The following is a 26,955-nucleotide window of genomic DNA, read 5'->3' as shown; positions in this document are numbered from 1 at the left end:
CGGCTTGGCCCACAGAGATCTCTGATGACAACCCGTGAATCACAGCATTCCTGGGACTCAAGGAGAGAACTGTGATTGTCTGTTCTCTTTTGCTTGTAACAGAATACCTGAGCCTGATACAGTGGGCAGCCAGCGTGGTGTGAGCAGGGCAGGAGAGGGTCCGCTCACCCCAGGAGTGTCGGTGACCGTCAGGTGGTGGTCAGGCAGTTGTCACACTGTCTCTCTAAAGTAATAACTGACCACAGCCGGTGCCCGGGAAAGGCAGGCTGCTAATTGAGAGAAAACACCTGAAGCTGGTGGTGAGCAGCTTCCTGATAAGATCTCAGGAGTGGGGAGAGGTGACCCCAGGAGCGTGCCGACGCAAAACCCCGAGTCAAGAGGCCAAACCACACACTTGGTCTCTCGGGTCACCCACTTGACCTTCTCCCAAGTGGACTTTCCTTCCTCGCATTCCTTCTCTAGAGATTTTTAATAAATGTTCACTCCTGTCTAAAACTCACCTTGGTCTCTCCTGCCTTTCTGCCTCTCAGTTGAATTCTTTTTTCTGAGGAGCCAAGAATTCAGGTTGCTGCAGACCCATACGGATAACCACGACTGCTAACAAAACCAGGTAATTTATAAGAAAAAGAATTTACTTCTTATACTTATGGAGGCTGAGAAGTCCAAGGTTGAGGGGGCACAGCTGGTAAGAGCCATCGTGCTGGTAGGGATTCTCTCTGCGGGTACCTGAGGCAGCTCAGGTCATCACATGGCAAGGGGGCCGACCCTGCTAACATGCCAGCTCAGGTCTCCCTTTCTCTTCTTACCGAGTCACCAGTCCCCTCCCATGGCAACCCATTAATCCCTGAATCCATGAACGGGTTAATCCATTCCCAAGGGCAGAGCCCTCAGGATCCAATCATCTCTTCAAGGCTCCCCACCTTTCAACACGGCCACACTGGGGGTCATTTCAACAGTTTTGGAGGAGACATTCAAACCACAGCAACAGCCAACTCAAATCTTACTTGATTTGTATAATGAAAAGGAAAAATAAAACAAAGAAAAAGCAACCGCCAATCCTGGTAAATTGAGGTTTGACCTGAATCACGGCCTCTTAACCCCTGGCCAGACTTAAGACAGGTCAAAGCCCCAAGGGCCCTCGCAGGAACGGGGTTCTGGGCTCCCTTGAGTGAAGACGTTGCCACACCACCAGGGATCTGTCCCTTCCCCAAAGGGACCCTGCAGGGGCCATTTTCCAAGGCACTGCACTGTGGGAAGACACATTCCACGGGTCTTCTGGCAATTTCTAGACAGTGGCTCTGAATCAATGCTGACTCCTGGAGGCCCACAGGCTGGAACTCTTGGGGGCCAGACGGAGAACTGGGTCTGGGTTCCACTCTCCTCACAGTGGCCTGTGCTTGGCTGGGTGGTTCCCTCAGATGCAGAATGTGGGCTTCATGTGAGTGACCAGCAATGGGCAGACCCTTGTGCTGGTCTCTTGACTTGCAGAGTGGGGGCCGTGATGGTAGGAAAGGCCAGGGAGGGTCAGACCGCCTCTTCCCACCAGACAGGAATGCAGTCACGGCACCATCCTGGAGGACTGTGAAGACAGGCGCCATGGTGGGAAACGCCAGCCTCAAAGCTTGTAAGCTGCCCTGGAAGAGCCTTCACCACGTACTAAATGGACATCAGGAGGCCTCTCCCTGAGCCTGGAAGACAGGTGTACCTGCCTGTTAAAAGCCTAGTGTCAGCTGAATTTCCAAACCGGGTGTAACTTACTGATATCTGACGTTTCCACTTCATGGGGCTCTGACCTAGCTGGGCTCAGAGCTGTGCTTAAATTGGCCACAACATTGTGGCCTCTGTTTAGAAAGCACGTTGATGTCTGGGAAACAATGGCAACGCTGCCAAGTGTGTCACGTGGAACATTCAACTACTTACAGGTGGAAAATTGTGATTCTCCCCCCAGCGGAGCCACCTCTGAGCTGCTGGAAGGTAGGGAAGGTTGTGATTCTCCACCAGGTCTCTCTTAGCTGCCGGCGGGTGGTGGCCCCATGGGATTCTGGGTGACAGCCATCGTTGGGGCAAAAGCATCCACTCCTGGGTCCTCCAGCCCATGGCCTTCTAAACACAGCAGATTTGGGATGGGTGGTGACCACTTAGGCGGTGACCTCCTGAGCCAGGACAGGAGTTCCGGGGAAAAGGACTTGGTTTTGTTGACTGATGCAGCCCCAGTGCCAGAACATGTGGGGCTCTCAGTGGCCCCCACTAGGAAGGTGATGAATGACTATTCTAAGCCCACTTTCTTCTGTGCTTAGGAGCAATTTGCTGGGAGAGCTTGAGCAACGTGGTATTTCTTTAGCACAGAAAGCGAGTTGTGCTCATAAGCAGCATCATCCTGTTGGCCAGTCCCTACAGGGGACATCCACGCAGAAGAAGCCACTTTCGGGCCCGGGTGTCACAGCTGACGGTAGAAAGTGGGTGAGCACCCTGGACTTGGGGCTGAGCCTGTGGGAGGAGCTGGGGGAACAGCCCCCCTAATCCTGGCATACTGGAACTAAGGATCCCTCCTGGAGCACAAAATGCATAAACTGAGGACAAGTCAACAGAAATAAAACTGCACGTGGGTGCTTTCAAGCTCACGGGCCTCAGGAAATGCCACTGACATCAACAATCATGCAACTCTGAAGAGTTACAGAAAACATTCCGTGTCAGAGATACTCAGTGAGACGTTACGGCCAACTAGGGATGCTTTGAGCTTGATCACAGAGGATGAGCTTGCCCTACTGCAGGGCTAAGGGGACCATGGCAGGCTTCGGCGGTTCCCCTCCCGAGGGGCTCAGTACAACTCAGCCATGGTCCCCTCTGCAGGACCCGTACCCCGGGATACTGCCTGTCCCATGACAAGTCACGTGCTGACTACAGGGGCCTTCATCTCCCTCCGCCCAACTCCAGCGGAAGCTGCTAGAAGTCCTGGCTGCCATGCCTTGCCCCAGATGGAGCCTGGTGTTGCTGCGTGGATTTCAAGAGGTCCCTGGAGGGAGGCGTGGATTCCCCTGGCTGCTACCCAAGCCTTTCTGCCAGATCAAGAATGAAAAGTCACTTTTTAAGTCAGTGCTTCTCAACTGAGGGGAGTCTGCCCCCAATAGGGGACACTCGTGACATCTACAGACATTTGAGGTCATCACCACCCTGGACCGGTGCTGCTGGCCTTGCAGGGTGGGGGCAGGCTGCTGCTCGGTGTCCCACGGTGCCCAGGACAGGCTGGCAGCAAAGTGAATGGGCCCACAGGCAGTCGTGCCAAGGCCAAGGAAGCCTGACATCAGCAAACCAACCAGTCCAAATATGAGGCTCGTAGATGGCGCCTGTTAGGGAGCGCTTGGTCATTTTGTGGAAAGATTTTTCGTTTTGCAACAAGATCTGTCCTGGGATTGCATGAAAACGGGCCGCTGCCTCGAACATGTCGATGGTTCCATTCTGGGATCCTGTTTGCACATTTCCTGTGATGTTCGTGCAGAGGGCGGCTGCCCCAAACCCCAGGCAGCATACACTTCATCCCGTGACCTCAGGACGGGCATCGCAGCACCACGCGGATGGAGGCGCAGGGGGAACAGCACCGGCTGGGTTTGATGTCACCACTTCTGCACCCCCTCGAGAAGCCACAAGCTCCTAGCTCAGCGACCCCCTCACACACAGGATGAGGCTCGATGCAGGCTCACGGCAGGGCAGCTGCAGGCCCAGAAACCCCAAACGTTTGTGGCGAAGAAGGACCAGCCAGCAGAGCCTCTGGAGAGGACCTGAGGAAGGATGGCCATGCAGACCTTCAGGACTGAGGAGCCAATCGATGCTGTCCTCTGCAGAAAGATTGGTCCCTGTGGGAAAACTAACCCTGGCTTCCTACTAGCCCCTGGTCAAGACTGACTGCCCATCACAGGCCACCAGGCGACCACACCGCAGAAGCTGCCCCTGGTGAGCCCACCCTGCAGTGAGGCCCCATGAGCACAGCGGCAGCCTGTCCTCTGGGGGTGGCAGGTAGGGCACGGAGCTCAGCAGGCCCGGAAGGCATGAGGCTGGCCCAGAGGGCTCAGAAAAGTGGCACGAGCCTGGGACTGGGACCCACCAGCACCTCCCACGTGGAGTTGCCTCCCCACACCCAGAAGATACCCGGGGCACTGCAGCAAAACGGCTCGCCCGGCTGTGTTCTCACCCCCGCATGCCCAGGCTGCAAGAGCAGACGACCCCAAATTGAGGAGCCCCACCAAGAGTCTCTGTGGAGAAGTCACCTGCTTTCCTTGTGAGGCCGTGAAAAGGACACCTGTGCTTCCCAGGATGTGCGGTCTTGGCGCTGGAGCGATTTAAACACACTACTTCGGGATGTTCTTTCTTCTCATCTTTCTACTACACTTTTATTGATCTGACTTTCCTGGGTTAAAGGAGAAAAAAAAAAAAACAGCCTCACTGAAGCCCATTTTTCTTTTCTGGTTTCTACTTTTATTGCCATTCATATAAATGGAACACACAAGACAACGGCACAGAGGATGAGGCAGGGACCACAGTGGGGAGCACAGGCGTCATTAGCTGTCACGGCTGCGAGGTGGCGTGGCGTCCACAGCGACTCTGCCTCCTCCACGTGTCACGTTAGGAACAAACGAATCAGTTCCTGTTCCAAACATTTGGAAGCACAGTGGGACCTAACGTCCTTGCAGGAAACAATCAAGGGTTGGGGATGGATTCGCTGAGAGTCTTCCCTCTAAATTAGTCTAGACAGAGAATGATCCAAACAATTTCTGGGTGCATGTTGCTTCAGTCTCTGGAAGGTTTATGGCATTGTGAGTTCAGTGGAAGCTGTCTCATTAGATAGGAAAGCTGGGCCTTCGTGCCATCCCGTTGCCGAATTCAGCTCCCAAGGTGTCTTGTTAAGTGGCGTCGCCTCGCCAGGGACTGGGGATGTTCAGGTAGGATGCTCAGAGCCAGGCTCTCGCTCACTGGGCAGGGCCCAGGCACACACACCTCTGGGTCACGCTCCAGTTGCAGGTTTAAAACCAAGCCCAGAGGGCTGGCAAGCTGCTTCTCTCCCAAGGATGCTGGGAGGACGTTGCTAACAGGGTAAGGCTCCAGCTTCCTGAAGAAGTAAGCAGAGGCCGGGGTTATTCAGTCGTCACCAAGGACTGGGACCTGAGCTTCAAGAACTGTAGGGCCACAGGGTTGAGGGAGTGACAGAGCCTGGTGAGGCCAAGACACTGGGCTCCTATGATTCCTGGATATTGAGTAGGGTCGTTCTGGAAGACCCTCAGCCAGGAGCAACAGCCCCAAACCTCTCTTCCAGGACACTGCTCCACCAGAGCCAAGTGGAGGCTCTCAGGAGGTTGGGGGATTTATGGTGGCTTTTACTGAGGTCAAGGAGATCCCGGAACAATAGAGACTAAGGGATCCTCACAACCACAGCTCCCAACTCAGGAAACCGCAGTGCGGGCTCTGCCTCAGGGCTGAAAGGGAAAGAGGAGCAGAATGATTCTCCCACAGAGCAGGAGCCTCTTCTGGGGCACGTCCTGGTGGGAACAGGCCCCAGGCCTGGGTAGAGCAGGCAGATGCATCCTCCTCCCATCCCGGGTGCTGCTCCCAGAGCCCCCCTGCCGGTCCACCTGGGAAGCCCCCCTCCAGCCACACCCGCCCTGGGCCCCACGCCCGTCCTGGCCCAGGCAGGACTGGGCCCTCGTCAGCGAGTCCCATTCCACACTTCACCCCTCACTGACAGCTCATCTGCTCTGCAAAGGACAGCTGGCCTCGGGTCACCCTGCAACCGTCACACTGTCCTTTGACCTTGCCGACATGACGGCCCCATTACTCCTTCCGTCGGAGAGAAACAGTCCTCAAACCCTGCCCCGCCTCCCCTCCTAGCCCTGCCGGCTCCGAAGGCTGTGGCTGAGCGGGGCAGGGCCACACGGCTCAGACCGTGACAAATGTCCAGCAATCAATGCAGCCCCGGGGTCGGTGGCAGTTCCTGTCTTTCCTTCAGATTGTTTTTCTGATTGTCACTATAGACACTGCTACAGAAGATTTGAAAAACACAGAGGAGTTGAAGAAAAAGACAACTTCCGTGCGAAGCCCTCCTCCGAGTGCGGCCGCCATGTTTCCCGGTGGCGTCTTCACGCGAGCCCTTGCGGATGATCTCGCCTCACGCCCCCGCCTTCCGGGGTCACTGACTCGGACGCACGCGCGGGGTGGTTCTCTAGGAGCCTGGGCTCAGGGGTCTTTGGAGCTCGGGTCTGGGCTGTCTGGGGCCCTGGCGTCTGCTGAAGGCCCGGAGCCTCGCTCCCTCCCGGGGACCCCGGGTTGCGCGGGCGCGGCTGCTCAGGGACCGTCAGGACGTCTTCAGGCCCAGGCCCTGTGCGCCGCTCTGGGGTGTGAGGGCCGCTGAGGGCCGGCAGTCGTGGGGCTGGTGAGGAGCCGGGTGCGGGCTGCAGCGGCCTCCAGGGCCAGGTCAGGGTCCGCTGGGCCCGAGTGAACCAGGCGGGCAGCAGAGGGATGGGGCTCTTCTGGCTGCCCCGCCGCCCCAGCCTGTGCCGGGAGCCAGCAGGTTCGGAGTCAGAGAGGCCTCATAAAGCCCGGGCGCCTGTTGTCGCCTCATGCGGGAAGGTCCAGAGCCCACTCCGACCAGCATTCCCCGTGGAAGCGGCGGCCCTGAGCGGTGGGGGTCCCTGAGCTGGTCCCACAGTCTCTCCTCGGCCCTGGGAGGGCGTTTCTCTTGTCCTTGCCCCCTGCCTGACAGGCACTTCGGTTTTCATCCTGCATTGGAAACGCTCCCTCTGGAACCCGCCTGGCCCTGGCCCTGCGCTCAGCCCAGGGATGCTGGCCCCGGAGCCAGGGTGGAGGCAGGGCTGGGCTCCAGAGGACGGACCGCAGACCTAGGCTGGGAGGCGCTGGCGAGCCCGCAGTTCCTTCAGGCTCATCCCAGCCTCACCTGCGGAGTCACTACAGCAGAATAGAGTCGTAGCCTGGGTGTGGGGGTAGCGGGGATGTTCATCATTTTAAAGAATCACAGATTTTGAGTCATGCCAGGGGCTCTGGTGAAAAGGTCATGGGGAGCCAGCCCTCTGAATCTTAACATTTCAGCTGGAGGATGACCCGGAGCTCTGGCGTGGCCCTAGACCTGGGAATGAACAGCCAGGCGCAGCAGCAGGCGTTTCTCTTGCTTTTTCTTTATGAGTAAGTGGCCTGGCTATCCAGTGAGCAGTTTTCACAATTCATTTTACATAAGAAAAAAATTAACTTTCTCTTTACCTCGTCCCCTACTTTTCTCCATCTCTCTCCAGCTGACCTGGCCTGGCCACGTCCCCGTCAATGCAGCTGGTTCTCAACGGACCCACTCTTCCCCACCGCTCCGTTTACAACCAACCTGCTTGTCCTGCTGCACTTAGGCAGACCTGCTCCTCCTGAGAATCCAGGAGGGAATTGAAGAGACCACATTGCTTTCTGATCTTTCTCAGGCCAGAGGAAGTTTGTGGGCCAAGTGATATTCCTAATTCAAACTTTATTATGTAATTATAGTACAAAACATATTATTTTTCTCTTTATTTTTCCTCTCTCGGTTAATGGTAAATTTTATTGCATAAATAAATTACACATGCTGTAATTCATGCCTCGCAGCCTACACACCAATTAAACCCGAAGCTGACACAGTCCACACACAATTACATGGAATCTGCAAAGTGAAAGGATCATGTATTTGCGCTGCGGTAATAGGCAGAGCCATTTAGCGACGTGACGGCTGTAAGTGCGGGGTAAGCGGAGTCTGTGCTCGGGGGTGATTGATGGACCCTGCGAGAGTCGTCGGGACAGTGCATTGCCTCACATCGAGCTGGGCAGAGTGTACAGGACATCACACGTCCCAGGACTCACAAGCAACACCCTCGGAGTGTCCCGACGGGCAGGAGGGGTGTCCAGGCTGAGCAGAGGAGGCAGCTGCTCTTCTCCACTCCAGAAGGACCCTTAAGGTCATAAATCCCCAAATAAATGGCCGTCTGAGCTTCCAGCTTCCACTGCCTGGCCAAATGTTCCTGCCCCCCTTTCAGGGTGTGGGTCTGACTGCCAGCCTCTGCAGGTCACGCTGAGTAGAGTCAGAGGCTCAGGCTGCCGCTCAGGCCAGAGAAAAGTCAGCCCCATCCAGGAAGGTGACTGCTGCCATTCATGGCCACAGGGTCCACATTGCCAAGACAGTGCCCACACAGCCCTCCAGCTGTAGAGCTGCAAGCTTTGTAAACAAGAGGTGGCTTTGTTTTGCTTTTCTTTCTTGAGATGGGGTCTTGCTCTGTTGCCCAGGCTGGAGTGCAGTGGCACAATCATAGCTCACTGCAGCCTTGAAATCCTGGCAGTCCTTCCACCTCGTCCTCCCAAGTAGCTAGGATCACAGGCGTGTGCCACTATGCTTGCTAATTTGTTTATTTTTAGTAGAGACGGGCTTGCTATGTTGCCCACTCCTGGGCTTGAGCAGCCCTCCTGCCTCGGCCTTGGCGAGGCTGATGAAGCGTGAGTCCTGCAGGCAGCTGAGTCTCAATTCAGTTAGAGATGCAATCTTTACATGTGCCTGGTCTCCATGCCCTGAGCTACAGGGAGCTCCAAATGGAGTCAGGAATAGATTTTATGCCCAGAAAAAAACCGGTGGTAGAGGCAGGGAAGAGGCCACAGTGAGCCACCAGGCGACTGAGGAGATGGGAACGTACCCTGAGCCCCAGAGCATGAGGCAGCAGGGGCCACGGGACGGCCCTAGGCACAGCGGGTGTCACCCACGAGAAGCCACCAGGCAGGGAGATAAACAATGAGAGGCACAGAGGAGCCCCCAGTGCCTGCTGCTGAGGGAAGGAGCCAGTCTGGAAAGGATGCACGCAGCATGGTCCCCACCCTGACCCCTGGGAAAGGCAGAACTCAGGAGACAGCGGGAAGAGCCGTGGTTGCCAAGGGCTAGAGCAGGGGGATGAACGGGCAGAGCCCAGAGGGTTTAGGTGGTGACACTCCCCTGTGTGATGCCATAATGGGGGACGCGTGTCACTATCCATTTGTCCAAACCATAGGATGTGCCGCTGCAAGCGTGAGCCCTCCAGTGCGCCGCGGACTCCAGTGAATGACAGCAGCATTGGCAGGACTGTGACCAACGCTCCACTCTGAGGCAGGATGCTAGGAGCAACCGGGGAGGCAGGAGGGGCATATGTGGGAACTCCACACTTTCTGGTCACTCTTTCCATAACCCCAAAACTACTCTAAAGACTAAAGTCTATTACAAGGAAGGGAGGGAGAGAGGGAGAGAAAGAGAGAGTGAGAAAAAGAAAGAGAGAGAGAGAGAGAGGAAGGGAGGAGGGAGGGAAAGAAAAGAAAAGAGACCAGATATGGTGACTCACACCTTCAATCACATCGCTTTGGGAGGCTGAGGTGGGGAGATTGCTGGAGCTCAGGAGTTTGAGACCAGCCTGGACAATGTGGTGAGACTCGTCTCTGCAAAAAAATGCAAAAGTTAGCGAGGTATGGTGCGTGCCTGTGGTCCCAGCTACTCGGGCAGGAGGATCACGTGAGGCCAGGAGTTCAAGACCAGCTTAGGAAACATAGTGAGACCTCATCTCTATAAAAAATAAAACAAAAATGCTTAAATGGGAAAGGAAAGGGGGAGCAAGGTGACAGCGTCTTGCGGTGGGACCCACGATTTCATTCTTCCCTCCAGGAAGCCACCTTCAATTATTTGTCATGATTTTTAGAATACGTATTGTTCTTCTAACATGATGAAATACATGCTTGCTGCATAAAAATGTAAAAAGTGAAGATAGATGGATTGATGGACTGGATGTGGCCCCTCCCCTCCTCTCCAGGGGTTGCCAAGCAGGTGCCCACCCTCCCCCAAAGGGCCCGGGGAACCACTAGGAGGGGCTGGTCCTTCCCGGGCCTCTGGTGCCAGGGGTGTGTGGTGTGTGTCACACAGTGGCCTCAAGGAGTCTTGGCCGGGAGGCCCCTGAGCCAAGTGCAAAGGGGAGGCCAGCAGGCCCCTGAGCCACGTGCAAAGGGGAAGCCAGCAGGCCCTTGCAGGCGGTGGTCGCCGCCACCAGGAGAGTTGCATTCCTGTCCCCATGTTGAAGGATGGGAGGGTGGCAGGAGCTGGGTATTTCTACGTTCACACGGGGCCCGAGGATGCAAGACCAGCCCATCCTGAGTGTGGGCCATCAGGGGCGAGGGGAATCTGTCACCACCCAGGCCAGGAGCCTCTGGGACGTGCCAGATGGCCACTGCACACTGCCCTCCCCACCTGCAGAGCCTCCAGTGCAGGCCTGCGAGGTCAGGCGCCTGCTCTGGCCAGCAGACAGGTGTCATCTGGCAGCCGCCACTCATGTCCTGTGGCAGAGGCAGCGGTGTGTGTGGCAGCTGTGGGGGGGCTTCCAAATGCCACAGGGGCAGAGGCACAGACGTGCCAGGGAGAGGTGAGGAAAGGTCACTGCTCCTAGTCCAGGCCTCCCAGCTGTCACCACAGATGTGGGGCCTGGAAGGGAAGGAGCTCCCTGGGAAACAGTGTCCCAGGAAACGCAGAGCTGCCCGGGAAGCTCACGTCACTCCCTGGAAGCTCCAGAAAGTTCCGTGAGCATCAGGTGTTGAAGGCCTAGGCTGCAGGTGAGGGTTGTGTGTGCCTGAGTGCGTGTGGGAGGAGCTCTCTGTGGAGCCAGTCCCTCTGCAAATCCGTGAAGTATCCAGGGATGTGGAGATTCCTACCCATTCAATTCATTTGGTCCTGGGTGTCACAGTGTAGCTGCCCAGGGCCTTACCAGCATAAGGCTGTGTTAAGCAGCAGCGGGACCTGCAAGTGCTTCATGAGCAACGTGGCCACCCCGTGCCACCGTGCAGACCCCGCGCCACCCTGCAGACCCTGCACCCGTCATCCTTCCTTGCTGTGGGAGGGAAGCGAGGCAGAGGGCTGTATGAGCAGCAGGGCCAAGAGCAAGGCTCACGGCCCCTGAGGCTCAGCTCGGACGGAGTGCCCCTTTCTGTGTTCACCGTGAAAACCTCCAGCCACTCGGGCACAGATGGCCTCCAGTGTCACTGAGAGAACAGCCCCGCCCCGAGCACCCTCACCGGCGGCCTGGGCCCCTCCACCAGAGTGGGATACGGCTTCCTGAGGACAAGGAGGGGCGGGGACAGGATGGAGGAGATAGGGGAGGTGGGAGGAGAGGAGGGAAGGGGAGAGAGACTGTGGGAGCAGTGTGTCTCCCCTGCTCCTTCCTGCAGCAGCACTCACCCGCGTTGCCCGGGGGCCAAAAGTGGCGCAACAGGAACCTCCCCGCATGCAGGTGCGCTCCCAGCCCAGAGGAGCCCGACATTCCTTCCCTGTAAGTCCTTCAGCACCAGGCCCCAGCGCCTCGTGAGAGGGTGCAGGAGGAGGCTGCAGGGAGGAGGCTGACGACCGGCTGCCTGGGAAAATGGTGCTGGGGTGGCCCCTGGAGTAGCGAGGAATGGGGGTGAAAGACAAACAGATGGGGTCCTGCTGACTTGGGATTTCCTGGACGCAGGGAGGGCTCCCTACAGACCAGCCAAAGAACCTGATCTTCCCCCTAGAAACAAGGAGAACGAAGGGCTTAGTCAGGAAAAACAAAACAAAACAAGCAAAGCAAACAATAAACAAAAGCAGTGGGCCCAGCACTCCCCTCGCCGAGCCCCACTTCTCTCTGGGCGGCCTTCCCAGGTCCAGCTGAGTTTGCAGAAGCGGAGCCTCCAGGCAGGGCTCGGCTTGCTAAGGCTGATGCCCTCTGCTGTGGCTCAAGACCAGGGCTCCCTCGGAGCGAGCTGAGCAGCCACAGAATATTCTAGTACAGGCGCTGCTTCGCATTTCAAATCCTCTCTGGACACAAGGACACAAAGTATCAGCCTCTAAGTAGACCCAAGAACCAAACACTGGGTCAGCTGGTGACACACAGAGTACACACACAGTCCTACGTGCACACGTGCATGCACACAAGGCCACATTCACACGTGCACGCATGCTCACATGTTCACACACGTGCACACGCAGGCTTGCGCCATGGTTCAGCTGAACACCGAGAGGGCTGACGACTCTTGTGTTCGAGGTTCTCCATGTCCGGGGCAGGGGAAAGTCGCCACTCGCCCTGTCAGGGTGCGTCCCAACCCACCCCAGGACCCCACTGTGGAACAGGAAGCTTGTCCATAAACGAATGCGCGCTCCATCTGATTGTCAAGGAGCAGCCCTTCTGCTCCACATCGCCGGGTTCCGGTGCTGGCTGCAGGCCTGTCATCCAGCCCACGCGCTGGCAAACATGTGAGCAAAAGGCTCAGGCTTCTGCAGGCCAGGCTCACCTGAGAGTCAGGTTGTGCTGGATGTGTGTGTGTGTGTCAACGTGTCTGGGAGTTTGTGCATGAGTGTGGAGCATGTGCACATGTGGGGGGTGTGTGTGCATGTGTGTGCGAGTACAGCACATGCACACTGTGTCCTGGGGATCACATGCTGAGGACTGAGGTGAAGGCTCTCCCGGTTTTGTGGGCTTCGGGAAGAGGCACAGCCACAGCCTTCTCTTGGCAGCAGCCACCAACCCAAGGGCCCCGAGGAGGAGGGAGGGGATCCGTCCCGGATGACTGTCCCCAAAGCAACACTCCTTGGGAACAGCGACAACCCCAGCCAGAAGCGCAGGTCCTGTGCTGTTTAGTGGGGTCTGAAATAGCCCATCAACCCCCTTTGGCAATCTCTCCACCTCCGAGAGACGCCACGACAGTCTCTCCACCTCCAAGACGCCGCAACAGTCTCTCCATCTCTGAGACACTGTTGGTTTTAGGCTCAGTCTTCCAAAAAGACATTGGCAAGCTGGGAGGTGTCTCACCCAGCACTGGTGCACCTTGATAGTGAACTCCCAGCATGGAAATACAAGGGGCTGTGTTGAAAAGGTGGCAAAGCTTCATGGCAGGAAAGAGGGCGGATGCTGGGGCTCTGGCTGAAGCATGCCTTTCTTTAGCCACAAAAGGATGTTTATGTTGGATTTCTTACAGACATTTGGTAATTTCTCTACACAGGCTTCCTTCACACCATTAACTAACACAGATAAACTTTGATTAACAAAGGATACAGCCATGTTTGGTGTGATGATTCTGATGTAATTGCCACACATTCTCCTGTATATATAAATGACGCCCATGCTGTGCGCATGTGAGGGAAGGCGACAAGGAAGCTGTGTGGTATCTGCTCTGTGCTTATAGCGAAATGAAAAAGATAATTGCTGTGATTGTCCTTGCAACCCCTTTTCAGGATTGAGCTGTGGACAGCCTCAGGATGCTGGGAGGTCATTGCATGGGACTTTATCTACCTCCAACCCCATGGCCCTCACGTGGTCACCCCCTGCCCTGTGACTCTGACCCCGCTGGTCACCCCCTGCCCTGTGACTCTGACCCCGCTGGTCACCCCTGCCCTATGACTCTGACCCCGCTGGTCACCCCCTGCCCTGTGACTCTGACCCCACTAGTTACCCCCTGCCCTATGACTCTGACCCTACCAGATCCTCATCTCACGCTCCTGCACTATTGCCTGATGGGTTCAGGAGTCTGAGGAAAAGGGACTGTCCCCAGCACACCCCAGCCCGCCATGGGCCATTCTGTCTCATCAAACTTCTTTCCAGCCTGGCCAAAGAAGCCTCCCGACCAGGCTTCGAGCCAGTATGCAGTGCCTTGGGGAGAACAAGTCCCTGCTATTTTCCTTTGGGGGAGGCAGTTTGTAGGTGGTGTTTAGAAAGAGGCAAAAACCCAAGGGGGGACCTCACTTTGCCAAGCAGATGCAGGAGAGGCTGGAGCCTGCACAGCACAGCATCCTGCAGGGGCCTGCACTGTGACTTGGGCCGGCTTCAATACAAAATGCTGTGTGGATGGGGAAGTCAGGTACAGTGAGGAAGAAGGCAGTGGAGGAGGGGGTCACAGACGGAGAGGCAACCAGGCTTGCCAATGGTTGGGATAACAGGTGAGGCCACAGGGGACAGGGCTGAGGAGGCAACCCTTGGCATCATGGCACCAAAGTGCCAAGAACACCAAAGTGAACACAACAGTGCTCCCCACCCAGCCTCTTCCTACCACCAAAGTGAACACCAGAGTCCTCCCCACCCAGCCTCCCCCAAGAGTGCTCCCCACCCAACCTCCTCCCAACACCAAAGTGAACACAGCAGTGCTCCGCACCCAGCCTTCTCCCACCACCAGGGTGAACGTGACCATGCTCCCCACCCAACCTCCTCCCAACACCAAAGTGAAGAGTGTGCTCCCCACCCAACCTCCTCCCAACACCAAAGTGAACATGAGAGTGCTCCCCACCCAGCCTCCTCCTGCCACCAGGGACATGTCCTGAAAAACGACAAAAGCAGCACATGGCACCTGCTGCGATTTGGCCCTCTATCCAGGCCAGGGCTCAGCCCACAAAGCCACCTGTTGTGCCGTGGGTCTGCAGCAGAGCATCCCGCACGCCTCGCCTGCAGAAATCTCTTCTGCACCTTCCAGAGAGGCAGGTTTCCCTCTGCTCTCAGGAAAGGGACATGAGGGAGCAGAGGTCTTCATTTTCCACCCACAGTGGCCAGGTGGGCATCAGCCTCAATGGAGCCTCAAGGTCCTGGGCAGGGTAGCCCATTTTCCCTTATTATTTCAACACAACAACTCACAGCTCACACTCCATCCCATTTCTCATTCATTCTTCGTGGAAAAAATAAATCAGACTCAAGAAGTGGCTCCCATCCTGATCCCTGTATTCTCAAAGGTTGTCCAGTGTGAGCAGCCATGGCACAGTGGTAAAGCTTCAGACCCAACCCCTCTCCAGGGACATAACGTGGTGAGAGGTGGACTTTCTCTTGCCTCCACTCCCTCCTCTATAAGGGGCACACTGCCTGCCTCGTCTGAGAGTGGCTCGCACACCCAGTGCGTGGGGCTGCCCTCCTCTGCTGTGCAGGGAGGGAGGGGCTCACAATGTCATCTTCTCAGAGCATGCAAATCACTTCACGGGGAGTGCGGAGCAGGCGAGGACAGGCTTAAATTCAGACTCTGCCACGACCTGGCCCCAGGTCCCCAGAAAAATCACTTCTCTCTCTGAACATCTATCTCCTCCCCTCAAAATTAGGCCAGTAGACGACAGATGCCCTTCAGTTTCTCCATTCAGCATCGTATTTGTTATCTGTTGCTACAGAAGAGAATGCAGCAAACACGGTTGCTGGAAACACAGGTTTCCTCCCTTGGTCCCCGTGGGCCGGAACCTGGGCACAGTCGAGCTGGGTCCTCTGCTCAGGGTCCCTCAGGCTGTAGTGCAGCTGTTGGTCAGGCTCTTCACTATGTGTGCACCTGCCTGTGTGCCTGTGCATGTGTGTGCTGACGTGTCTTGCTCGCATGCATGTGCCTATGCACGCATGTGCACACCTGTGCATGCACACATATGTGCGTGTGCCCGTGCCTGTCTGAGGGCATGCATGCATGTGGCAGGAAGGTGTGGTGGACATCTCAGGTGGGCAGCTTGCACTGTGACACCTCCAGGCCCCCAACATGAAGGTAGCCTGCTGGCACAAAGCCTGACTCTCTGAGAACTACGTAAGTCCCTGAAACGCGAGCCACCCACCGCCCTCCCCACTGCTGGGAGGGCCTGTAATTTCTGGGACAGTCTGCGAGCAGCCCCTGGCCCCAGTACCCCTGTTGTGAAACCTCACACCCCAGGGACCCAACGTGAGGACACAAAGCACTGGCCAAGCGAGCAGGAAAACTCTGGGAACACTGGAGGGGTTGACTCCATGTAAGCCTGAAGACTTTATGTGTTTCCACAAGTGGCGCCCCAAAGGACAGCAATTCCTGATGTGTAGGCCTTTGATCTCTAACCTAAAACATCACACCTGCCTCTATCACTCAGCCTTCCATACTCCGCAGCAGAAAACAGCCTGAGAACTAGACACCCCCAGACACGACAAAACGAGAGCCCCAGAGGCACCGAGGTCCCATCCTCACGACCCAGGCCAAGGTCTTCACTTTTAAAGCTGCTTGGAGCTTTGATTGAAGTGTTTCCTTCAGTTTAATAAGTCACCTTAAGGCTGTCCTAGACTGGGAATGCGTGCAAGAAGCTAGGCTGGAAAAAAAGGTGATAGAGATAGATAGAGATGGACATGGAGATGGAGATGGAGATGGAGATGGAGATGGAGATGGAGATGGAGATGACAGAGATAGAGACAGCGATAGAGATGGAGACACATATAGAGATAGAGAGAGAGATAGAGGTAGAGACAGACAGATATAAAGACAGAGATAGAGATAAAGATGACAGAGATACAGACAGATAGAGATAGAGACAGAGAGATAGAGAGAGATATACAGAGACAGAGATAAAGATAAGGATCAAAGATAGAGACAGATAGAGATAAGAGATGATAGTAGAGTAGAGAGTAAAGAGAGAGAGAGAACTGTGGTGGTAGGGTAGGTGTAGATATATTAAATATAGTATAACGGTAGTATAGATTGGTGTATGGGTGTAGGTGCGTCGATGCAGGGTAGGATAGGTGTAAGTGTAGCGGTGAAGATACAGGTGGGTACGGTGAGGTGCAGCATAGGTGACACAGGTGTACGGTATAGAATGTAGATGTAGGTTCTGTATACCTATAGGTTATCAGATTCTAGATAAAGGACATAGCTATAGGTGTAGGTGTAGGTGTAAGCTGTATTATATAGGATATAGCGTATGAGATGTAAGGTGTAGGTATAGATATAATGTATAGAACAGTGTAGCCATGTGTGTAAGGATAGATGTAGGTGTAGGTGAGATTATATGTAAGATACAGGTGAGCCATGTGTGTAGGTATAGATGTAGGTGTAGATGTAGGTACAGATACAACATAGATAATAGGATGCAGGTGTAGGTATAGGTGTAGTGATGAGGTAGTATATAATAGAATATAGATATAGATGTAGGTGTAGGCTGTAGATATAGATACTAGGTATAGTACAAATGTATGCATAGGTGTTGTGGAGAAGTGAGGTATACTGCAATACAGAGATATAGACACAGCTGTAGGTATAGATGTAGGTACAGGTGTAGTTGTTCGTGTAGAGGTAGGTACAGGTGTAGAGATAGAGACACATAGATGCAGCTCTATACACATACAGACACACCTACATATAGAAAGTGGAAAGTGCGGGTTATCACGGGATGATTATTAATGCACTAGAGTGATGCTACTGTTTTGTGGGGGAATCTGTTCCTGTGGTCTTAGTCTTTTCAAGAAACACTGGCTTCCAGTAAGCAGCACCTGGGACAGGGGAGTATGCACAGCCAGGGAATTCCCTGTTGTTCATTTTCCGTGTTTCCAGAATGTGGTTAGAACTGGGCACACACCTGGACATTGAAGGATCTCCATGGGCAGCTTGAAGGGATGAAGGCGTGTAGGTCATTGTTTCCAGAACCATCCAGGGTTCTGATCGACGATTTGTGTGGGATTCAGCAGCAGGTGCTAAACATCTGTGTGTCAGCACGTACAGCTGCCAAGCAGAATTCATCAACCATGTTTCCTGCTTTTATTTCACCTCCATTTGTGATCTTCAAAATATTTTGGCTGGGCGCGGTGGCTCACACCTGTAATCTCAGCACTTTTGGAGGCCGAGGCGGGTGGATCACCTGAGTGTGAGACCAGCCTGGACAATGTGGTGAAACCCTGTCTCTACTAAAAATGCAAACATTAGCTAGGCATGGTGGTAGGCACCTGTAATCCCAGCTACTTGGGAGGCTGAGGCAGGAGAATTGCTTCAACCTGGGTGGTGGAGGTTGCAGTGAGCTGAGATCGTGCCACTGCACTCCAGCCTGGGCAATAGAGCAAGACTCTGTCTCAAAAAAACAAAAACAAACAAACAAAAAAACCCAGCATATTGTACTTTATACAAAATAGGTATTGTATGTCTAAGTGATGCTTATACAGGGAGAAGGCAAGATGGTGACCGGCAGGATCTCTGGAGGGTGGCACTGAGGAACCAGAGAGCTCCAAGGAGACGAGGCATTTCCCACCAACGTGCCAAAGTCCTGCTTTTCTAATTGAGGCATAATTTTAAAAGCAAAGGTTCTCAAGAAAAAGAGGAAAAAACAAATTATCATTTTAGGAGCACTTGGTGTAGAGTTATGAGGTGAGCCCTGTAGATAAAATAATAATAATAAAGTACTTCCAGTTGAAATCTATGCTTCACTGCATTTCTGGTCTCCCCTCTGTCCACAGCCACTGAGGTTGCACTTGGTTTTCTGGGGCTCTTGTTCCTTTTTTTCCCACTTGTTTACGACCCACCCCCCACCAACACACACCTCAACAGACATGAGGGTTTTTAGTTTTAAAATGTCTTGCTCTTCCTATGCTCATTAAGTATTTGCACAGTGATTTTCATACTATCACAGGGGCTGACTCAATTGCTCTTTGACGTGCAAACAGCAAACACATTTCTTGGTTCACTGGAATTTCCGCCTTTTCCTGAGTGGAGATTTCTGAATGTAACGCACAGATTTATGTTGGTTAGAAACATTAGAAACACCTTATCCCCCTTTGTTGCCTATCAGGGCATCATGTTTTCTGTTATTCTGATAAGTGTTTAAACTAGAATGGAATTTAGAATCTAGAAAACTTCTCATTAAATATTATAAATCACGGGCCGGGTGCAGTGGCTTGCATTTTCTACTCTGAAAAATTATTTCACTTTGGCAACACGTGTAGGTATGAGCAATAAAATGTGCCTTATAAAAATATTGTCAAAGTGCCTTTAGGGTGATATAAAACCCTGTTATAATTCCAACTAGCAACATTAAGTCACTCTTATTGTGGAGTAAAATTCAAGGATGAACTATGTGCCACAGTGTGGGTTGCTGAATAAAACAGAGTGCCTTTGAGTGTGCTTCCAAACTGCCTGAAACTCTAGATCGAGCAAAGTCTTTTCCACCCACCAGCTGTAGCTCCCTGAGTGCTTTTCATGTAAACATTAATATGTGGGGACTCACGCTGCTGGGGCCTTGAGAAAGTGATCCTTAATAGGGTGCGGTTGTATTGAACTGTCCACTCTGCTATTAAATCAATCACAAGGAATTATAAAGCAATGATTATAGGGAAAATATCAGCTTTCTGATTCTTCTCATCAAATGAAACAGCAATAGTGTTCCTGGGGTTCGGTGGTTCTGCGTTTGGGATGAGCAAGCGGAGAGTCTCTCAGTCTTTTATATGCAGGTGATGTTTGTTCACAAATGAATGAAGAACTCACGGTAAGTTAAAATTTCCTTTTTTTTTTTTTTTTTTTTTTTTAAAAAAAAAAACCACACCTCCCTTTTCTTTTTTTTGGTGTTACCTGGATTTAACTAAACCCAATGAGAAGCTGATTCTGCCAATCCAATTCCGCCGATTGCCCGGCAACGTGATTTCTTGTCTCCATCATTATTTTAAACTGCACGTCTAAATACAACAGCTTGTCTTCTCCTTCCTCCCCAGTGGCAAGAGGCTCCCCTCTCTGGGTGTCCAGGCCCTGTCTTGCATGGTGGGTGCGTGGCTCGGCTGTGCCTCTGCATACGTGGAGACCGTCCAGGCCCAGGAGCAGTGGCTGCCCAGCCTGCAAGTTCCTTTCAGAAGCAAAGGCATGTGAGCGCTCATGCATGCCCAGGCCGGCACAGCTGGGTGTCTGGGAGCCACACAGTGACGGCGCTGACAGGCCAGGCCAGTGCCCCAGTCCAGGCTGTCTTCACAGGGCCCTGCCCCTGACCACTCAGGAAGGCTAGAGGCTGCTCCCACCAGGCGACCTCCTATCTCCTCTGGGTGACAACACTCCCCTCTCGGCTTCTCCAAAGGTCAAGCCAGATAACCCGGGGCCCCGATGAGGCCTTATCTGCACCCTCCCCCTCCTGTCCCCTGAGGAGGGAGAGAGGGCAGAGGGGCCTCCTCAGGGAGCCGGTGCTGGGGAGGAAGCATGAGCCTCAGGCCCTCAGTCCTCAGTGGGAGTCGGCCTGGGGCCTGCAGAATCCTCACCTCAGAGGTCACCAGGCCCCATGTCCTTGCCTCTCCCTGCGTCCTTGCCTCCCAGTTCCCGTCCACATAAAGTCGTGTCACTAATTCATGTGGCACCGAATGAGGAAGCAGGTGGAGGTGGCTTTCCTGGAAATGGGGATCTCAGATGCCGTGGGGCCAGTTTGCCTGCCAGCTTCCCACGCGCCTGTGTGTCCGGCTGGCCTCCTTCCTCCCGGCTCGGCTGGCCTCAGGTTGCCTTGCGGCCACGCTAGCCTATGTCTGCCCGTCTTTTTGTGGGTGACTTCTTCCTGGGTGTCTGTGACCACACTCCCCTCGTGTGAGGACACTGGTCTTATTGGATTTAAGGCCCCACCAGTCCCAATCGGTAGGGCCTCACCTTACCTTGATTACATGGGAAACAGCCATGTTGCCAAGTGAGGCCACAATACAGGTCCTGGGTGGATGTAAATTCTGGGGACACTATCAACCCAGAGCAGATGCCGACACACTCGTCCCAAGGCCTGGCGAGCCTCTGATGCCCTCAACTCAATCCATCTTCATTCAGGTCTTGGGGCTCTGGTTTCTGCCCTCCTCCTGAAGGCCTCAGCAGGGCTGGGGTGAACACGGAGCCGGGACTCTGCCACAGAGCGACAGTGCCTGCTAGACGTGGGGGCACCCCTGGCACTCCCTCGTGCCATGCCTCACCCAGGACCCTCTGGGCCATGTTCAGTCCCTGAGCAGCAGGAGTTGGCAGCAGGGCCTGGGTCTGTGGTGTCAGCCCCCCGCCAGGCAGTGAGGATCCATCTTCCCCATAGAGGAGGCAGCTCCAGCTCCCCGGGGCTTCACGTGGGACGCCGCAGGGGCCAGGGCTCACGGAGCCGCCACCAGCACAGCCCTCTGGGCTGCTCAGCCCTTCGCTCCAGCGATGCGCAGGAAGATGGAGGGTTAATGCCCGTGGACCGCAGCTCTTTCGCGGCTCCAAGTTGCGTGTGACCCAGACTTGGGAGCACAGCAGGGAAATCAGGAGCCGGTCTTGTCCCGACATTAGAGAGAGTGAGGAAGATCATAGATTAATTAAATAAAAGACTAAGCAGGACAAACCTTTGAACAGGAGGCATAACATTTAAGAAAAAAACCAGCGCGGAGGGGTAAAGGTCGGAGAAGATCAAGTAAGGCGCTAATAGTTGCGCTTTTTCCATTTTCCTGTCGATCAATATTACATTTTTTCCAAGCTAAAATGCAGCCGCAGAGTTATTGCTGACCTTTTCCTCACCCTTCCATTGTGTATAAAATCACAGCAAAATAACAAACGACTTTATAAGCCACAGAATTTTTCTGATCCAAACCCCTCAGGTGAGCTAAGATCTCCCTCAAAATCTCTTTTGGAAATAGGAGGAATGGGCTTCCCTCTGCTAATTTGCTGCTGGAGAACACTTGCCTTTAAAATAAATCACCATTTAAAAACTGGTTTCATCATCTCCGCCAGCCACGCCCAGAGGATGGTCAGGCCATCCTTTCTGAGTGTTGACCGCGTGGTTATAGAAGGCAGAGTCTGATCTCACACAAATGTAGACATCGTACTGACGATCGGTGCTTTTGGAAGCAGGGCTATGAGTCCACGCTTCGTCAATCACAGTTGATCAGATCATGCTTCTTCTGTCGGAGAAATTATTTAGGTCACTGTCCAAAATACTTCTTATGAGCTGGAGAGGAAAAGTCTCACCCAGAGAGGAAAATCCACAGGAAACCCGTCGTCAGCGCCGCGTCCTGGGCTGGGCTTCAGGGGAGAGACTGACTCACAGGCCAGACACACGACCATCTGCTCATTTCCACGGAAGCTGAGCTTGCTGGCTGTGGTCATCAGGGAGTCTCGGTGGAAAGTGTGCATGGGGCGTCCACATCACGTGATCCCAGGAGAACAGAAGAGGGAATTGTGGTTTAAGATCCAAACAAGTGGCCGGGCACAGTGGCTCATGCCTGTAATGCCAGCACTTTGGGAGGCTGAGGCTGGCGGATCACCTGAGGTTGAGAGTTCAAGATCAGCCTGACCAACATGGAGAGACCCCGTCTCTACTAAAGATACAAAAAAATTAGCCACGCGTGGTGGCGGGCACCTGTAATCCCAGCTACCTGGGAGACTGAGGCAGGAGAATTGCTTGAACCCGAGAGGCAGAGGTTGCAGTGAGCTGAGATTGCGCCCCTGCACTCCAGCCTGGGCAACAAGAGCGAAACTCCGTCTCAAAGGAAGAAAAGAAAACAAAAGATTTAGATTTTAAGTTTTTTAGTGATTGACCTAATCTGGAAACTATCCCTGTTACAGGACAGACTCGAGTGACTGGATTAGCAGAGTTCGTAGTTCACGGTGCCTTTGTGAATTGTACGGCACTCACCACAGCAGGCTTTTGGTGAGTGCTCAGTATGGTTCTCATGTGAGCAGCAAATGAACCTAATTCCCACACTAGAACCGTGGTCCATTAACACAAAGGCTCTCTTATTTTGAAGTTTGTATAATATTTTCAAGATGGCAGGTTAATTTTTTTTAATACTGTACTCATTTGGTTCTCCTTAAAACTAACGAGGAGTTCCAGTAATTATTTATCTTAAATAATTTAAATATATATATATATATACATGCAGGCACAGCTTGCCAAGTAGATGTGGCTGTTAATTGGAATTTATATTTGCACTTCAGGACTCTGGACTGGGTTAAAAGGTACATTTTTCTAATTACAGTGGTTCCAGGTGTTTGCTGTGGAGAATCCTGAGCGTGGCTGAATCGTCCTGTGGCAGTGTGAGTGACGGCGCAGCATACCCACAGGTTCACCCCCAGCAGCAAGGGGACCTGCCCAGCTCTGGAGGGTTGACAGAGAACTGAAGCAGGAACGGGGCTGTGTTCGGCCGCAGCCCCTAGTTCAGTCCAGGTGGGACCCTCCCGAGGTTGTGAGGAGGGAGAGTGGGGGCTGGGAGACAAAGGGCAGGTGGATGTTAGTGAATGCTGAGTCTTGGGGCAGGGTTGGGGAGGTCTGGAGCCACCTGGATCCTGAGATAACACAGGGGTTCTCCCTTTACCCACAAACCTCCTCTTTCCTGAAGGGTCCCAGGGAGAGCCTCCAGGAAAAGCCAGGCCAGGAGCAGGGACTGAGACCCTGGGCGTCTGCATGCCAGTGTGGGGGTAGCTGACTCTCCAGGCTCCTGTGGGTGAATGTGAAAAGAAGAGCCCCTTCCCTCCAGGGCTCAGAGCCCTACAGGCCCCACCAGAACCCTGAGCAGGGAGCAAAGTGCACAACTACACGCTGGCCCTAGTGAGCCTCTCCCCTCCCAGTGGGAAGACTGACCCCTGCAAGCCCAGGCAGGCGGAGGCGGAGGTCACCAGGCCCGGGTGGTGGGGGGCCGAGCTCGCCAGGCCTAAGCGGTGGGGGTCGGAGGTCACCAGGCCAGGGCAGTGGGGAAGAGAGGTCACCAGGCCCAGGAAGTTGTGAGGGGGTGGAGGTTACTAGGTTCGGGCAGTAGGAAACCGAGGTCACCAGGCCCAGGAAGTTGTGAGGGGGTGGAGGTTACTAGGTTCGGGCAGTACGGAAACCGAGGTCACCAGGCCCAGGAAGTTGTGAGGGGGTGGAGGTTACTAGGTTTCGGGCAGTAGGAAACCGAGGTCCCAGGCTCAGGAAGTTGTGAGGGGGTGGAGGTTACTAGGTTCGGGCAGTAGGAAACCGAGGGCCACCAGGACCAGTAAGTTGTGGAGGGGGTGAGGTTATAGGTTCGGGCAGTAGGAAACCGAGGTCACCAGGCCCAGGAAGTTGGTGAGGGGGTGGAGGTACTAGTTCGGGCAGTAGGAACCGAGGGTCACCAGGCCCAGGAAGTTGTGGAGGGGGTGGAGGTTACTAGGTTCGGCAGTAGGAAACCGAGGTCACCAGGCCCAGGAGTTGTGAGGGGGTGGAGGTTACTAGGTTCGGGCAGTAGGAAACCGAGGTCACCAGGCCCAGGAAGTTGTGAGGGGGTGGAGGTTACTAGGTTCGGGCAGTAGGAAACCGAGGTCACCAGGCCCGGGCAGTGGCGGGGCGGAGGTCACTAGGTCGAGGCAGTGGGAGGTGGAGGTCACCAAGCGCAGGCAGTTGGCGGGGGCAGGGGGATGGCAGAGGTCACCAGCATAGGCAGTGGAGGTGGAGGTCACCTGGTCCAGGCAGTGGGGGGTGCAGGTCACCAGCACTGGCAGTGGGGGACGGAGGTCACCAGGCCCAGGCAGTGGGGGACGGAGGTCACCAGCACAGGCCAACAGGCTCCCCGAGCAGAGCCAGACGTGGCCCTTGTAAAGACCTCACTTCAGGTGTTGGGGGGTCATTTCCTCACTTGTACCAGCTCCTTGAACACCTTCCACTGCAGCTGCGTTGTTCTGTGCAGAATCACAGGCAGGCAGAGCCTCGGGCAGCCTGAGAAGGTCCCCTTAAGCTCCAGGAGAAGCTGTCCTGAGGGTCCTGGATCATCACCATTTATTACAGACACGGCTTCAATCAACTGAACAGCCGAGCTCGATTCCGGGTCCCCTGTGGCACGAAACACTATTAAGTATCACCCAACACAGGTGTCAGTGCCCCACGTCTAGGGTCCACAGAGAGGAAGGAACACCCAGTCCTGCCCTGGAGGCACCCACCAAGAAACAAGACCCCCACCTGAGAACCACACGGGCAGGGACAGGGAGGCCTCCACCAGGGAGCCCTGCTCAGCTGCAGCCGGTTTCGGGGGATGGCTGGAGAGGGACATGAGGACAGGGCGTCCCGCTGACAGGACAGAGCAGAGGGAGAGGAGAGGAGAGAAAGACCCACCAGATGGGGACCCACGGAAAGGCCCCAGGGGACAGAGACAGGCCGCGGACAGGGGCCTGGCCTCCGGGACACAGAACAGCTGTGCTGTGAGAACAGCCCAGAAACAGTGTCCACAAGTGTCCCCGACAACACGCAGTCAGCCCGCGGACAGCGAGGGCCCCAGCACAGGCAGCTCCCGAGCAGACCAGCGCTGTTTAAAGATCGCCAGTAACAGCTCTCGCAACCAGAGCCGAGTGCCTTGGAGGCCTTGAGACTGTCATCATCACCTGCTGCCTCCAGGAAAGAATGCAAAACCCTAAAATAGGAAATGTGGGGCCAGCAGAGGAGGGGCCCGCACGCAGTCATTGAAAGTGGGGGCTGTTGCCCGCCGCCTCTTCTTAGGGTAAGAACAGGGAGTCATCAGGCCTCTGTCTGTGGAACAGCAGCTCCATTCAACAGTCATCAAAGGTAACAGACAAATTAGCATTATTAGTACAAAGTATAGGGTTCAGCAAAACTAACAACACATTGAAAGATGAAAAATGATGACTCGTGCATGTGGCTTTTATTTTTAATGACACAAGGCTCATCTCTTTTCAGTGTTTGCTATCTTCTTCAAACTTTGCAGCCAATCTCACCCACAGATTGAAGAAGACAACTTGTAAATAAGAGGAGAAAACTTAAGTAGAGCATGTATTTTTCTCTTAGGTTAAAATAAAAAAAAGTAAATGCTGGAAATGGAAATTATGACGAGAAATATGCAAGAAAATAAGCCATGATTTATCTGGCACAGCACTTTGTTTTACATAAAATTGGGATTTTGTTGATAAGCATTTTATTGAAGCCAAAAGACTTCTCCTTCAGTAATTTTTTAATCCTAACATCTGGATAGAAATTAATTGTTCTATTTACAAAGTAAATGAATCTGGGAAGAATAATGTTTACCAATAAAATGTGCCTTAAAATTAAAGATCTGGAACATCAGAATTTTTCTTCCCGTAAACCACAAAAAAGAATTTTTCGTATGAAAGAAAACCGTGAGATTTATGGAGCTCCGGAGCGTTTGTGAGCAAATATCCCAGGGAAGCCCATGGTGGCGTCTCTAGACTCAGGTGACGGTAATACGTCTGCAGAGTGAGCCTCAGCACTGCCAAAGTCAGGACACTGTCATCGCAGCACAGAGGGGTCACCGACGCACAACGGGGCTCGCGGTGTGCCCGTAGCAGCTTTCTTCAAAATTACCCAGACATTAGAGCAATGCTAGCCCCTCAACATGGGCTCCAAGAACATGGGAAGTCGGTCTGCCTGCCACAAAGCCGCCACGTCCTTCCATCTGGGTGTGAATAAAGCACCTGCAAATACCTCCTTAGTTGAAAATGAAAAAAATTATACAAAAAAATCATTCGAGTACATTTCTGTATTTTATTGTTAGATGCAACATTCGCCTTGGTTTGTATAAATGGTGAGATTTCCCGATGCAAAGTTTTCATCGTGATTTTCTGGGGGCCTGTCACGAAGATGGAGATTACGTGACACCGCGTCTGAGCCCCGTCAGCTGCCACCACGCCTGTCTTCCGGCAAACTGACCTGCCCCTCGTCTCTGTCTCTCTCCTTCAGCTCGAAGGCCCTCACCGGTCGCCCTTTGTCTGGGGAAGGACAGATGAGGCCCCGGGGGGCAGACTATCTCATTTCCCTTCCATTTACCTCGTAATCGTGTCTACGAATAATCTCCCACACTGGAAAAGAGGCTGCTTGTGACTTGTTTAGAATCTCAGTCTGCCAATTTCTCCATCCACATTTCATCCAAGCGGTCTAATCGCTCCCAACCCTCCAGAACCTGTGGGATCCTCACTGTTCTGCGCCCCAGGCTCCATCTCTGCCCCGAGGGTTCAGGGCTGTCGTTGAGTTCTCCTGTGGGCAACCCCAGCCCAGGACGGAGCCACGATCCATTTATGAGCCAAGGCTGTGCCATGCCTTGCTGATTTATTTTCCTCTTTCAATAACATCATAGCATCTGAGAAAACACCTCACTCGCCCTCATTTTTAAAGATATAATGAAATCTCATTTTTAATTACCTGAACAAAATGTTTCAACTCCATCAGATCGCCTCTCAGGGCCTGCAGAGGTATTAACAGGTTCCAGAACCAATTACCTGCATTTCCTTTTTACTTATTGCAAATGTGACCTT

General features: G+C 53.8%; 1 long non-coding RNA gene across 1 annotated transcript; it reads left to right on the top strand.

Annotated features, from left to right (window-relative positions):
- The first annotated feature begins 6,331 nt into the window (after positions 1–6,331).
- On the top strand, positions 6,332–7,612 carry LOC108522111 (uncharacterized). The gene is made up of 3 exons (XR_001883368.1): positions 6,332–6,418; positions 7,093–7,185; positions 7,293–7,612. It is a non-coding gene; the product is annotated as an uncharacterized LOC108522111 (long non-coding RNA).
- Positions 7,613–26,955: the final 19,343 nt, after the last annotated feature.

This window comes from Rhinopithecus bieti, unplaced genomic scaffold, assembly GCF_001698545.2.
Source record: "Rhinopithecus bieti isolate Rb0 unplaced genomic scaffold, ASM169854v2 scaffold_2524, whole genome shotgun sequence".
Lineage (NCBI taxonomy): Eukaryota > Metazoa > Chordata > Mammalia > Primates > Cercopithecidae > Rhinopithecus > Rhinopithecus bieti.
The sequence above is the reverse complement of the archived record's forward strand: the minus strand, read 5'-3'. Positions and strand labels throughout refer to the sequence as shown.